The 15393-nt window shown below is 35.0% G+C and overlaps 1 protein-coding gene and 1 non-coding gene across 5 annotated transcripts in view; both read right to left on the bottom strand.

Annotated features, from left to right (window-relative positions):
- Nucleotides 1–15393, bottom strand: part of SGCZ (sarcoglycan zeta) — a 526928-nt gene that overhangs the window by 301677 nt on the left and 209858 nt on the right. The gene's annotated exons all lie outside the window — the stretch shown is intronic.
- Nucleotides 4852–5001, bottom strand: MIR383 (microRNA mir-383). The gene has a single exon (NR_105738.1). It is a non-coding gene; the product is annotated as a microRNA mir-383 (primary transcript).

Here is a 15393-nt window from a genome sequence, read left to right as displayed (position 1 = left end):
AAATGGCTGATCTCATGAGAACTAATAAATGTATTTGACAGTTTGAATGGGCAATATAGGTGTCAGCTTCTCATAGAGTCAGGACATATTCTTTTCCATGAAACTTATGTTAAGACGCTTCCAATCATGAAGGAGCCAAGAAAGCTTATAATTCTATACGTGAGTTTTTTTTATGCCCTGTTGATTTAATTTTGAATAAAATTGTCCCACACAAAAGGAAAATTAATCTTAGGATATCATATACCAAAAACAAATAACAACAAAAAAGAAGAAGGAAAGGAAAGGAAAAAGAAAGAAGGAAAGGAAAAAGAAAGAAGGAAAAGACTTCTAACTAGAAACAAATTTTTTGGCAAAAGTTAGTATAAACCCTTTAACATGTTTAACATGTATGGGACTGCCTGCCATCTAGGGGTGGGGGTAGAGGGAAGGAGGGGAAAAGTTGGAACAGAATTGTTTGCAAGGGTCAATGCTGAAAAATTATCCATGCATATGTTTTGTCAATAAAAATCTATAATAATAATAAACAAAAAGTTATTATAAACCTAATGGGGAAAATGAATCTTTTAGAGAATAGAGGATTTACAACAATTCCTGTTGAGAAAACCAGAGTTGAGTAAAATGCCTAAATTTTAAATGCAGGATTCATGAGAAAACTAGCAGAGTATAAATGTATTTGAACAGTTTGAATGGGCTAAATAATAGTGTTTCCGTTCTTATAGGGAGAGATCAGACAATTTTTCCCCATCAGAAACTTACTGTTAAGAGTTAAAGAAGGAGCCAAGAAGACACTGGGAATAATTTTGTGGGTTTTTTTTTTGTTGTTGTTTATTTTGTTTTGTATAAGAGAGTGAAGAAAAGAAAAGGAAAAGATATATAAAACAAATGAGAAAGAGGAAGGAAATTACTATTTCTCCAAAGAGTATACAATTACTGAGGTGTGGATGGGGGCAGGGAACACATGAACCTCAAGCTCTTATCTGAGGAAGATTGAACACACCCCAAAACATTTATATTTGAACTCTTAAGTGAGTGGATATCATCACTCAAAGATTTTAATGTACAAATGTGTGAAAAATTTCCAGGAAACTAGGCAACCATGGAGAAGGAAGAGTTGGGATTTGAGAGAAGGAAAAATAAGGTCCATTAATATTGGTGTAGGTTAAGGAAACAAAGGAAGAGCAAAAAAGCAGGAGCAAATGCTAATTATATTACTATATATAGTAATATGTATTATTATAGAAGTATGCGAGGATGCTCTTTCCACCATTCCAAACCTGAAGGATAAATCCTTTCATAAATGGTTTGACTGAAAATAAAAATAACAAGTTTTGTCTCATATCTGTTAAACTGGTTTCCAAAAGTTAAAATAGGTCAATTTTAAAGGGATTATGGGAAGCAGGAACATTGATACATTGCTAGTATAGTGCAGCAATGTATTTGGAACAAAAGAAGTGCTTAGTAAATTTCTCTTTCTCTCTGCCTCTCTGTCTTTCTCTCTCTTTGTCCCAGTTTTGCCATTATTGAAAAAAATTGAAATTATATTAAAGAATCATATATCTGTTAACCCAGTGATACCAATGTTAAATATATGTACATATTCACACAAAAAATAAGGCTTTTTTTGTCATAACAAAGAATAAGAAGGAAATGGGTACATATTGATTAAGAAATTGATGAAAAAATGTGGCATGTGAATAAAGGCAATGTTATTATATTTTAAGAAATAACTTGAAATAAAGCATTTAGAAACAAAACATGAAGATACATTAACTGAAATAAAAGAAAATTAGGAGAGAAACTTACATTCTAATCACAGTAATACAAAGAAAAAAATTGTCATACTGAATTATTTTAGAGTCCTAGTTAGTGTAGAATCTGATTTCAACTTTAAAAGGACTAACAGTGAAATATCTTCCATAATTCTCCATAAAGAAATGGTAATGTTTTATTTCTTCTGCTTCTTTGTCAGTCAGTAACTAGTTGACACAGATTTAATAAACACTATGTGCCAGTCACTGTGCTAAGCTCTGGAGTTACCAAAAAAAATCTGTCCTGACCTCAAGGAACTCACATTATAATGTAGGAGACAAAATGCAAACATCTTTGCACAAAATATATATCCAATTAAAAATGAAAGGCAATGATACAGTCAGAAGGAATTTACCTTAGAGGCACCAGGAAAGGCTTCTTGTGGAAGGTTATATTTGAGCTGAGACTTGAAGAAATCCAGGAAAGGTAGGAGGCAGAGGTAAGTGGAGAGAGGATTCTAGAAATAGGTTCTCAAGAGTAAAAATTTATAAAATGAAGAGATGGAATGTCTGGTGCAAGGAGTAGTAAGGAAGGTAATGATGTTAGACCATAGAATCCCAAACTGCAAAGTTATGAAGGGGCTAGACTGTGAAGGGTTTCAAGTGCTAGAGTATCTTATATAACATCCATTTGGGGATGTCCCATATCCATTTGGGGATGTCCAATATCCATTTGGAGATGTCCAATACCCATTTGGAGATGTCAACATCCACTTGGAGATGTCCAGTAGTTAGTTGGAGATGTCCAACAACCAGTTAGTTAGAGATGTCCAACATCCAGTTCATTGGAAATGCCCATCATCCAGTTCGTTGGAAATGCCCATCATCCAGATGGTAATATAGAACCGGACTCCAGAAAAGCGGTTAGGACTGCATATATCAATATGGAATCCTCTGTATAGAAATAACTGATGAACCTATGGCAACTGATGAGATCTCCAGGTGAAAGTACAGAGGAAGAAGAGAAAATGGCTCAGGACAGAACTATGGGGCACCTCTATAAAGAAGAAAACAATTAGTCCCCATTAAAGTATGCATCCAATAAAGGCATTATCTTTCTCCTAAGGATTTGTCTTTTTTAAAAACATTAACATAGTCTCTTAGTCCATAAAGTATGGATATATATGTGTGTATCCATACACATATGTGGTTATATGAGTGGTGTGGAATGTGAGATGGGAGTGGTATGGAACATTACTGAACCCCTAATGGCTTACTCCTGGATTGAGTTCCAGTGGATGATTACAAGCTCTACCTGGGTTTATCCATCTAGAAAGGTTTTTCATGGGGACCTAGAGATTGATCACCAGAAGAACTGATTTGGCCTACAAAAACAGGGCCTCATCTGCAGGAGGCTGAGCTCTAGGCAATGGATTTTCTTCTGCCCCATAAAATCATTTACATTGCCCACTAAAGAGTGACATATTTGTAATTTATGCTAGATCAGGACATGCTCATATTGCTAAATTAATAGGTCATGGAGATGTGTAAGAAAAGATTGATTAAATGTTAAAATTTAAAACCAGAAAGGACTCTTGAGATAATCTAGTCCGAGCTCATTTGAGAAATGAGAACACTTGCTCAACAAAGTGGACTGCAGAAGCACAGCTGGAAAGAATATCTTCATCTGGGAGCTCTCTACACTGATCACTGATGGAATCACTAGTCTAATTCAGAAGGACCTGTCAGAGTACACATTTGGGAGGAGGGAGATGGGGGTTCTATGGTGTGCAGCATGTAGCTTTCAAAAATCCAGAAGCATTATGACATTCTGATGAGACATATGATGATTACCTGGGAAAGCAGGTATAATTAAAAGCAACAGGAAAGAAGTAGAAAAGACACATTCCATCTGCTTAGCTATCTTTGGTAAAATTGCAGCAAATGCTTTCTAATTGTTTGAAATGAGGGTCAGTTGGGGTGCACCTGCTTCACCTTTTCCCTACTGACATCCAGCTGGAACAGGTAGCAGAATTTTGGATCCAGCAAGAGCCTTAGGACCTGAGAGAAAGTGGTTTTCAATTTGTTAAAAGGGAAGGGCAGCCTTGATTCAACACTGAACTCTACCCTGAAATGAAGGAAAAACTATTGACATTCAAGCTGGTCCTCTCAGAGGTAAGAATGCAGCCTTGAGTGCACCTAGAGTTCAAAAAGAAAGACTGTGACTAAGAGTAGTATGGGAGCTCTGAGGAAGGAGGAGAGAAGTCATGGAGGAACCAGGTAATAGATCCTGAGAGTTACTGGTCTCTTCCTTCCTCTTTATTTCCTTCCTATTGGGTAGAGTAGAGGGCATGAGAGTTTTTCTTTCTTTCTTCTTGGAAGAGGAGAGTGGCTTCGTGTCTTACTTCTTATCTTCTTTCAGAGAATGGAGCAATAGAAGCATCTTTAGTTTTTCTGTGGGAATCAAGTGTGTAGAAAATTGTTCTTTTCATGGCAGATCACCGATAATCAAGCAGTCTTTAAAAAGTGAATACTTAAATATTCTCTCTCTCTCTCTCTCTCTCTCTCTCTCTCTCTCTCTCTTTCTCTCTCTTTCTCTCTTCCTCCTTCCCTCCCTCCCTCCTTCTCTCCCTCCCTTCCTCCTTCATCCTCTCACCTCCCTCCCTCCCTCTCCTTCTCTATCTCTGTCTCTCTCCTTTCATTTCTCTCTCTCTGTGTCTCTTTGTTTGACTCTTTAAGAACTCTGTCCCTCTCTGTCTCTCTTTCACCCTCCATCCCCCTTTCTTTTTCTATTTCTTGGTCTCTGTCTCTCTCTCCTCTCATTTCTGTCTCTACCCTTTCTCTTCCTCCTCTCTGTGTCTGGGTCCCTCTCTGTATGTTTCTCTGTCTCTGGGTGTTTCTCTCTCCCTTCCTTCTGCTCCCCCTTTCTCCTTTCTGCTGTCTGTTTCTGTCTCTCCAACTGTCTCTCTGCTTTCCTTCCCTCCCCCTTTCTCTGCTCCCCCGTGAGGAATAAGAGTCCTCATCCCAATCTTCTGAACTACCCTTTAAATCTCACCTGAAGCATCCTGGTTATGGCAGTCCACCAGACGTGCTTCCCAGGGACTCCAGCTGGTTGCAAACCCAAGGTCCCGTGAGGCCCAAGGCTAGGACACTTGCTCTTTCTGACCAGCCAGTGATGTGGCTGTTCCATGTCTGCCCAAAGCCACAATCACCTTCTGATCTGAGGAGCAGGTGACTTTGGAGCTTCTGCTGTGTCTTCAGCAAATATGCAGAAGTATTGTCAAAGGTATACATAGGTCATATCCAGAAAGTTACTGAAAGGTTTCAGGTACCCTATGAAGCATTGATCCCATGTATCCTATCAGCACCAGCAACAGGACATCCTAAAGGAAGAGTACTCAAAGGTCAGAGTTGTGAATAGCAAAATTTGAAGTATTAGTGAAATATGTGTGAAAGGGGGGAGGGAAAAGGAGCCAGAGGTATAAATATTCTTCTAATCATACCCAGCATTTCTTTTCCTAAACCCCTTGTTTCAGAAAGCAGATAAGTATTATCATATGGACAAGGAAGACAGAACACAGACTAATGGATGGCTCTTACAAAGACATGAGTTTCAGCTCTTTATAAAGGGTCACTTAACAACATTTAGAGAGGTCCCAAATGGCTGTTTTTCTGACATAGTATGTTTATATCTCTTGAGAACTACTAAAGAAACCAGAATGACTACATGCAAAGGATGATATGGAGGAGAACTGATGGATGGGACTCAAGTCCAAGTCAATATTTTTCAAGGACTATGATTTTATTTTATTTATTTATTTTGCTGGGGCAATTGGAGTTAAGTGACTGGTTGAGGGTCACATAGCTAGGAAGTGTTAAGTGTCTGAAGAGGCCTATGATTTTAATTTAAAGTTTAATTTAATAGTAACTAATTAACAAATTAATATCAATATTACTATTGATTAATTTAATATTAAAGTAATATTAATGAGGTTGGTCATTAGCTTATCCTAATTTTTTTATCATTAGTAGGAAATTATTCACTTTTATGTTCTCCCAAACTAAGGCTGTATAATTCAAATAGCTCTAAAAATTAGAAGGGTGTTTTAACATTGAGTTAGAAATGGAAAGCCAGCAACCATCATATCATGTTTTCAAGGAGCCATACAGCATGAATTTAAGGCAACCCAAAGAATAGCTATCTGAGGAAGTTTAAACCCAGATCTTTTAATTTCAATCATTGTTCTTATATCTGAATCTGGTAAAGGTTCTGTTTCTCTAATTATCTCAGTACCTTGCTCTAGTGGTTGGCCATCTATTACTTAGTCCACTCACAGGTTGTTGACCGTCCATCATTCTTGAAGAGGAACATGCCATAGCAAGGTGATATTATGACATGCAAATGAATTGGATTGAAGTGAGGAAGGACTGTGTAAAGTGACTAGCCTCACTCTTTCCTCTAGAGCCATTTGGGATCAGTAACAAGATGCAGATCAGGATAAACAGACATGGCCCTACATGCAATGGAAGACTCTGGCCTTTTAAAATTAAGGTGTTTTCTAAGTCTCAGTTTGGCTGAGTTCATTCAGTGATTAAGACAATGAGGTAAGAATTAAGAGAAAGGAGTTTAATTAATAAGAAGATTGATAAATGAGGTAAAGTATGACTTCTTTTATAATTCCAAAAGACTCATAATGGAAAATGTTATCCATGTCCAGACAAAGAACTATGAAGTCCGAATATAGATTCAAGTACACTATTTTCACCTTTTGTCTTTTTTTTTTTTGTCTTTTTTCACAACCTTTTATTCTTATTCTTGTTTCACAACATGACTATTTTGGAAATATGTTCAATATGATTGTATATGTATAACCTGTAAAATTTATATCAGATTGCTTGCTGTATTAGGGAGGAGAATGGGGAAAGAGGCAGGGAGAAGAAAATGGAAATCAAAATCTTGTAAAAGTAAGTGTTGAGGCAGATCCAAGATGGCAGAGAGTAGACAGATCTTTGTCAGAGCTCTTCCTGACTTCCCTCAGATCAACACCAGATCAAGCCTCTGATGGGTTTTGTAGTGACAGAACTCATAAATATTTGGAGTGTAACAAATTTCCAGCAGAAGATATTTTGGAAGAATTTCAGGAAAGGTCTGTCCCAATCAGACGGGGGTTGGGAGGTGTCAAAATTCAGTGCGTACAGTACAAGGAGACTCAGGGTGGAGAGGGCTCTATGCAGGAGGAATCTAGTCCAAATTATAGAAGCATTTGTTACTTTATCCTGGTTTTGAAATCAGTGAATCAGTTGATTAGCTATGAGATTTCCAACACAATTATGGGAGGCGAATAATAAGCAGGATTAGGCCATGCTCACCCAGCATGAGAAGGATGCCAGCAGCACTGGCCCCAGGAAAGTATGAATCCACTGTTAACTATAGAGGAAGCTTAGAACAATCTCCCCTTTGCCCTAACAGCAGACCTCAACCTTTAAAAATGAGCAAAAAAGCAAAAAGAACTTTGACCATAGACATAGCTTTTATGGACACTGGGAAGAACAGACCTTAAACCCAGAGCACCCTAAAGGCAAAACATCTCTAGATGAAGCCTCAAAAGGTGCTATGTTGATATCCATACCAAAAGGCTTTCTTGGAAGAATTCAAAAGGGATCTTAAAAGAGAGTTAGAAGAAAAATGGGGAAAGGAAATGAGAGCTCTGGAAAAGAAAACACAGCAATTGTTTGAAGAAAATCACTCCTTAAAATAGTTTGGGTGAAATGGAAAAAGAAAACAACTCCTTGAAAAACACAATTTATGAAATGGAAAAAATCCAATGAATAAAACAACTCATTTAAAACTTCAATAGGTCAAATGCAAAAGGAGATTAAAAAGTTAACAGAAGAAAATAATTCACTAAAAATTAAAACTGAATAAATGAAAATGAATGGCTCAATGAAACATGAGGAATCAAAAAACAAACAAACAGAAAAAAATAGAAGAAAATGTAAAATACCTTTTCAGGAAAAACAACTGACTTGGAAAAATAGGTCCAGGAGAGTCAAAGAGCCTAGACAACATCTTTCAAGAAATCATCAAGGAAAATTGCTCTGATGTCTTAGAAATAGAGTGAAAATAGCCATTGTAAGAATCCACTGATCACCTCCTGAGACCCCAAAATGAAAACTCCAAGCAATATCATAGCTAAATTTCAGAATTATTAGATAAAGAAGAAAATATTGCAAGCAGCCAAAAAGAAACAATTCAAACATGGAGGAACCACAATCAGGATTACCTAGGACCCAGCAGCTTCTTTTTTTTAAAGGATTGAGAGATCTGGAATATGATACTCTGGAAGACAACAAAGCTTGAATTGTAGTCAAGAATCTACTATCTAGCAAAATTAATCATTATTTCTCAGGGGAAAAGATGGATATTCAATAAAACAGGGGATTTTCATTTGTTTTGATGAAAAGACCAGAGCTGAACAGAAAATTTGATATTCAAATACAGAACTCAAAAGACGCATAAAAAGGTTAAAAGGGAAGAAAAAAATGTTTTTAGAGGTTAAAATGTTTACATCCCCATATGGCAAGATAATATACTTACCTCTTGAGAACTGTATCTTTGTTAGGTATATACTTAGAGGGTGAAGGTATAATTTGGCTTTACTCTGATGATATAAGAAAGAAACTAGTGGTGGAAAAGGATTGTCTGGAATAAGAGGGAAGGAGAGGCAAAATGTGGTAAATTATATCATATGAAGAGGCAAAAAATACCTAATACAGTTGAGGTAAAAAGGGAGGGGATGAGCATTGTGTGAACCTTATTCTCATCAGATTTGGCTCAAAGAGGAAATATCAGACATATTTAGTTTGATAGAGAAACTTGTCGGCCTATGGGAAAGTAAGAGGGGAAAAGGAAAAAAAGAAAGGGAGAGGGGCTGCAAAAGGGGAGAGCAGATTAAGGGAGGAGGCAGTCAGAAGCAAAACACTGGGGAGAGGGAAAAGAGGGAAAGGAAGAAAGGAAAGACAAAAGTATAACCTTGGGAAAATAAAGATGATCAGAAATACAGAGTTAGTAATTTTAACTGTGAATATGAATGGATGAATTCTCCAAAAAAAAAATGGAACTATATAGCAAACTGGATTAAAAGTCAGAATTGTACAATTTGCAAGAAATACAATTAAAGCAGATTTTACAATCAGAATAAAGGCAAAAGGCTGGAGCTGAATATATTATGCTTCAGCTGAAGTAAAAAAAAAAAAAAACCAAAGGTAGCAATTCTGATCTTAAATCAAGCAAAAATAGATCTAATTAAAAGAGATAAGCAAAGATACCCTTTTGATAAGGGGTATCATACATAATGAAGTAATATCAATACTAGACATATATACATCAAGTGATATAGCATCCAAATTCCTAAAGGAGAAGAGCACTGCAAGAAAAAAAAAATGGACAGCAAAACTATCCTAGTAGGGGATCTAAATATCACTCAATCAGAGCTAGATGAATTTAAGCACAAAATAAACTAGAAAGAAATTAAAGAAGTAAATAGAATTTTAGAAAAGTTATGTATAATAGACCTTTGGGGGAAAAACTGAATGGAGACAGAAAGAAATATGCTTTTTCTTGGCAGTATACAGAATCTACATAAAAACTGACCATGTATTAGAGCATAAAAATGTCAAAATCAAACGCAGAAATACTAAATGAATCTTTTTTCGGATTATAATACAATAAAAATTACATGTAAGAAAGGCCTACAGAAAAGTAGAACCAAAATTAATTGGAAACTAAATAATCTAATCCCAAAGAATGGAGTAGGTGAAACAACAAATTATAGATGCGATCAATAATTTCATCCAAGAGAAAGACAATAATGAGACAACATACCAAAATTTATGGGATCCAGCCAAAGTAGTTCTTAGGGGAAGTTCTTAGATGCTTACTTTAATAAAATATAGAAAGAGAAGATCAATGAATTGGGCATACAACTAAAAAAAGCAAAAAACAAAACCTAGAAAAAGAGCAAATTAAAAACCCTCAATTAAATACCACATTAGAAATTTTGAAAATAAGAGACTAATAAAATTGAAAGTTAGAAAACTTTTGAATTAATAAACAAAACTAAGAGTTGGCTTTATTAAAAAAAAACAAAATAAATAAACCTTTAGTTAATTTGGTCAAAAAAAAAGGAAAGAAGAAAATCAACTTGCTAATATCAAAAAATGAAGAGTGGAACTTTTCACCAATGAAAAGGAAATTACAGCAATAATTCAGAGTTATTTTGCTCAACTATATGCCAGTAAATCTGATGATCTAAGTGAAATGGATGAATAGTTACACTGCCCCACATAACAGAGGAGGGAAGAAATTACTTAAATAGTGCCATTTTAGAAAAAGAATTGGACAAATTATGAATCAACTCCCTAAGGAAAAAATTTCCAGGGCCAGATAGATTTACATGTGAATTCTATCAAACATTAAAAGAACAATTAATTCTAATACTATGCAAATAATTTGGAAAAATAGGTAAAGGAATCCTACCAAATTCCTTTTATGGAATAGATATGGTGTTAAAGAACCAGGTAGGGTCAAAACAGAGAAAGAAAATTATAAACTCATTTCCCTAATGAATATTGATGCAAAAATCTTAAATGAAATATTATCCAAGAGATTACAGCAAGTTATCATCAGGTTAATACACTATGACCAAATAGGATTTATAACAGGAATGCAGGGCTGTTTCAATATTAGGAAAATTATTAGCAAAATTGACTATATCAATAACCAAACTAACAGAAATCATATGATTACCTCAATAAATGCAGAAAAATCATTTGACAAAGCCCAACACCCATTCTTACTAAAAACACCAGAGAGTATAGGAATAAATGGAGTTTTCTTTAAAATGATTAGTAGCATCTATTTAAAACTATCAGCAAGCATCATATGTAAAGGAGATGAACTAGAACCATTCCCAATAAGATCATGGGTGAAACAAAGGTTGCCCACTATCACCATTACTATTCAATATCGTATTAGAAATATTAGTTTTAGCAATAAGAGAAGAAAAAGAGATTAAAGGAATTAGAGTAGATAATGAAGAAACCAAATTAGCACATTTTGCAGATGATATGGTGGTATACTTAGAGAAATCTAGAGAATCGACTAAAAAACTACTAGAAACAATTCACAACTTTAGCAAAGTTGCAGGATACAAAATAAACCTACACAAATCATTAGTATTTCTACTTGTTACCAACAAAATCCAGCAGCAAGAGATACAAAAAGAAATTCCATTTAAAATTACTGCTGATAATATAAAATATTTGGGAGTCTACATGCTAAGCAAACTCAGGAACTATATGAACACAACTACAAAATATTCTTCACACAAATAAAGTCAGATCTAAACATTGGAATAATATAATTTGCTCATGGGTTGGCCAAGTGAATATAATAAAAATAACAATTCTACCTAAATTAATCTATTTATTCAGTGCCATACCAATCAAACTGTGAAGAAATTACAGAGCTAGAAAAAAGATTAATAAAATTCATCTGGAAGAACAAAAAGTCAAGAATTTCAAGAGAATTCCTTAAAAACTGCAAATGAAGGTGGTCTAACTGTATTAGACCTAAAACTATATTATAAAACAGCAGGCCATCAAAACCATTTGGTCCTGGCTAAAAAATAGAGTAGCTGATCAGTGGAATAGGTTAGATTCACAAGACAAAACAGTCAATGACTATAGCAATCTAGTGTTTGATAAACCCAAAGACCCTACCTTCTGGGATAACAACTCACTATTTGACAAAAATTGTTTGGAAAATTGGAAACTAGTATGGCAGAAACTAGGCATTGACCACATCTAACACTCTATACCAAGGTAAGGCTGAAACAGGTTATACTATATATACTATAAAGGGTGATACTATAAGCAAATTAGAAGAACAAAGGTTAGTCTACCTTTCAAATCTGTAAAGAAGGAAGGAATTTATGAGCAAAGAAGAACTAGGGTACATTATGGAATGCAAAATGTATAATTTTGATTATATTAAGTTAAAGTTTTTGTACAAATAAAATAAGTGCAGACTAGACTAGAAGGGAGAATATTACATCAAAAGGTTCTGATAAAGCCCTCATTTCTAAAATACATAATAAATTGATTTAAATTTATAAGAATATAAACCATTCTTCAATTGACAAATGGTCAAAGAATATAAACAAATAATTTTCAGATGAAGAAATTAAAACCATTTCTAGTTATATGAACAAATGCTATAAGTCACTATTAGAGTAATGCAAACTAAGATAACTCTCAGGTACCACTACATACTTCTCAGTTTGACTAAGATGGCAGGAAAAGATAATGATAAATGTTGGAGAGGATGTGGGAAAACTGGAACATTAATACATTCTTGGTGGAGTTGTGAACTTATCCACAATACTGATGAGCAATTTGGAGCTATATCCAAAGGGCTATTAAACTGTACATACCCTTTGATCCAGGAGTGTCTCTACTGGGCCTATATCCCAAAGATATCATAAAAAAGGGAAAAGGATTCACTTATATAAAAATGTTTATAGCAATCCTTTTTGTAGTGGCAAGGAACTGGAAACTGAGTGAATGCTCATCAATTGGGGAATGGCTAAATAAGTGTATGTATGTATGTTAAGGTATATGTATGTTATAGAATATTATTGTTCATAAAGGCCTGGAGAGATTTGCATAAACTGATGTTATGTGAAGTGAATAGAACCAAGAAAACATTGTATACAGCAACAACAAGTTTATACGATGATCAATTCTGTGGCTCTTTTCAACTATGAGATGATTCAGGTCAGTTCCAATGGTTTTGTGATAGAGAGAGCCATCTGTATCCAGAGAGAGGAGTATGGAGACTGAATGTGGATCATAACATACTATTTTCGCCTTTTGTGTTGTTGTTTGCTTGCTTGCTTTTTGTTTTCCTTCTCATTTTTCCCTTTTTGTATTATACATATTGTATTACTTGCTATCTAGGGGAAGAAGTAGGGAGAAGAGAGGGAGAGAAAATCTGGAACACAAGGTTTTGTAAGGATGAATGTTGAAAACTGTGCATATATTTTGAAAATAAAAACTATTATTTTAAAAAAAGTAAATGTTGACACCTGGGGGAAATTTTTTTTTGTTATTTTTTTTAAAAGAACTTTTTATTGACAGAACATATGCCTGGGTAATTTTTTACAACATTATCCCTTGCACTCACTTCTGTTCTGACTTTTCCCTTCCCTTCCTCCACTCCCTCCCCTAGATGGCAAACAGTCTTATACATGTTAAATATGTTACAGTATATCCTAGATATAATATATGTGTGTAGAACTGAGCACTCCTCTTGTTGCACAGGGAGAATTGGATTCAGAAAGTAAAAATAACCTGGGAAGAAAAACAAAAATGCAAACAGTTTACACTCATTTCCCAATGTTCCTTCTCTGGGTGTAGCTGCTTCTGTCCATCATTGATCAATTGGAAATGAGTTAGATCTTTTCTTTGTCAAAGATATCCACTTCCATCAGAATACATCCTCATACAGTATTGTTGTTGAAGTATATAATGATCTTCTGGTTCCGCTCATGGGAAAAGAATTTTTTAAAGAATGTTTTGCCTAATAAAAAATATTAGCTTGGGAGGGGAAGACCTTCAGGGTTTCTGGCCAAAACAGAAACAGTTGGTATTTATGCTCTCTCTGAGGCATCAAGGTTCAAACAAGGACCAAAAAGGCTTGGGCTGAAACCTGTCATTGGCCAATCGATGGTAGTCAGAGTGATTTGGATTTAAGGCATGGTCTTTAGGAAAAAAATTAACTTAGTCCACTATTGCCTTGCTGGACCAACAAGCCTTAGATGATGCTCTCTAAATGGACATGTTCTGAGCCATTTCCAAAGTCAAGCATCTATGCTTCACATGTTTAGATCTGTTTGTAAAACAAAAGTCAAGATCCCAATTAAATCAACTTTCCTACCTCCTGGTTCTTTTGCTAAATGAAACACTTGGGGCATCACAAGCAATGCTACTAATCTCAGATACACTATCTCTGAAAGTTTAGCTGTGACAATTCTAGCACTGTTTTTCCTCCAGATATGCAGATTGCTGAATATAGTTCTTTTCCTTACAAAAAATTCTGTTTCTTATAACGAGTTCCTTTTAGACTTACAGAGATTTGCCCAAAATAAGCCCTTCACTAGAGAATGAATTTCTAATCTTCTGATCTCAAGACATCCCTGCAAGTACTGAATATATATGCTATATAATATATATTTATATAATGTCATACCTACACAATATACATACATACACACACACACATATATATATATATATATATATATATATATAAAACATACATATATGTATTTATTTTCTTTTTTCTCCAATACAGTAACTGAAGTCAATCCTGAGAAGTTATAAGAAAAATACTGAAGAAGAATATATGGTGAGATTGTAGATTGCAGAAACATTATAGAAAGTGTCCAAAATCATATAAGCTTCAGGAATTTTTACCTGAAACAACCTCTTTCTAGTTTTCTAGATTTGTAGGTAGAATGCAACCAGCAACATAATGGTAAAGTTAAGCACAAAGAAAGAGCTCGAACTCCATTCTGCCACCTTACAAAGCATTTGGTACCACACTGAAGTTGTAAGATATTCATTGCTCATGACTCACAGTGATGGTAATGAGATAAGGCAGGGCACCAATCTGGGAAAATGTAAGATAAAACTACTTTATATATCCTTACCCATGTAACCAAGGCTTTCCCTAAGATAAACAATTCTGTTTTATCATAGCTAATGACAACAATTTCAGCATTGCTTTCCCCCAATAATGTTACTTTCTATATTGCTTGTAAATGATCTTTTTATTTAAAGGAAAATCATTATGGATTAAGCAGTTACACAACTAATAAGATGGCAGATGAGTCACTTTCTCCAAATCACTTCAGTACTCGAACCTTTCCCTTCCACCTCCACCCCACAAAAAAAAAAAAAAATTTAGACAGCAGATGTAGAGTAATTGCAGCTAAATCTACAGGAGAAAGAAAACAGAAACTAAATGAGGTCAAATCCTTCAAAATTAATACCAAAGAACCCTCATCCTTAAAGCATTCAATCAATGGCACTCAGTCCCACTGGGATCCACACACAACCCCCAGGAGCACAAACTAACTCTCAGGTTTGTTCAGTGGTACATTTAAAATCTCCCTGTTGCTGCTGCTGCTGTTATGACTGGTGGAAAATTTACTAACTTACTCCAGCTGTGCAGGATACATACTGATTCTGTCTGGACAATTTAAGTGGAGGCAGAGGAAGGACCAAAGTAGGTGACTCACTTGACCAGAATGAATAGAGACTCAAATGCAGTGAGGGACAAGTGTATTCTCCTCAGGAAAAAAAAAAAAAAGAGCAGAACAGAATGGCAGAGGAGTATAAAATAAAATAAAAACAACAAAGATTTCAGAGAAAATGCATCAATAAAAGGGCAGAATCCATGCTGGCAAGTCAATAAAGAAAATCCTAAAACAAAAGGCAGGATGAATAGAAAAAAAACCCCATAAAGTTTTCTTAACAAATATCAAGAAAAGTTAGTCAGTGATTAACAACATGCAAT

Source organism: Sarcophilus harrisii, chromosome 6 (genome assembly GCF_902635505.1).
Source record: "Sarcophilus harrisii chromosome 6, mSarHar1.11, whole genome shotgun sequence".
NCBI lineage: Eukaryota > Metazoa > Chordata > Mammalia > Dasyuromorphia > Dasyuridae > Sarcophilus > Sarcophilus harrisii.
This window is presented reverse-complemented; position numbering and strand designations above follow the sequence as displayed.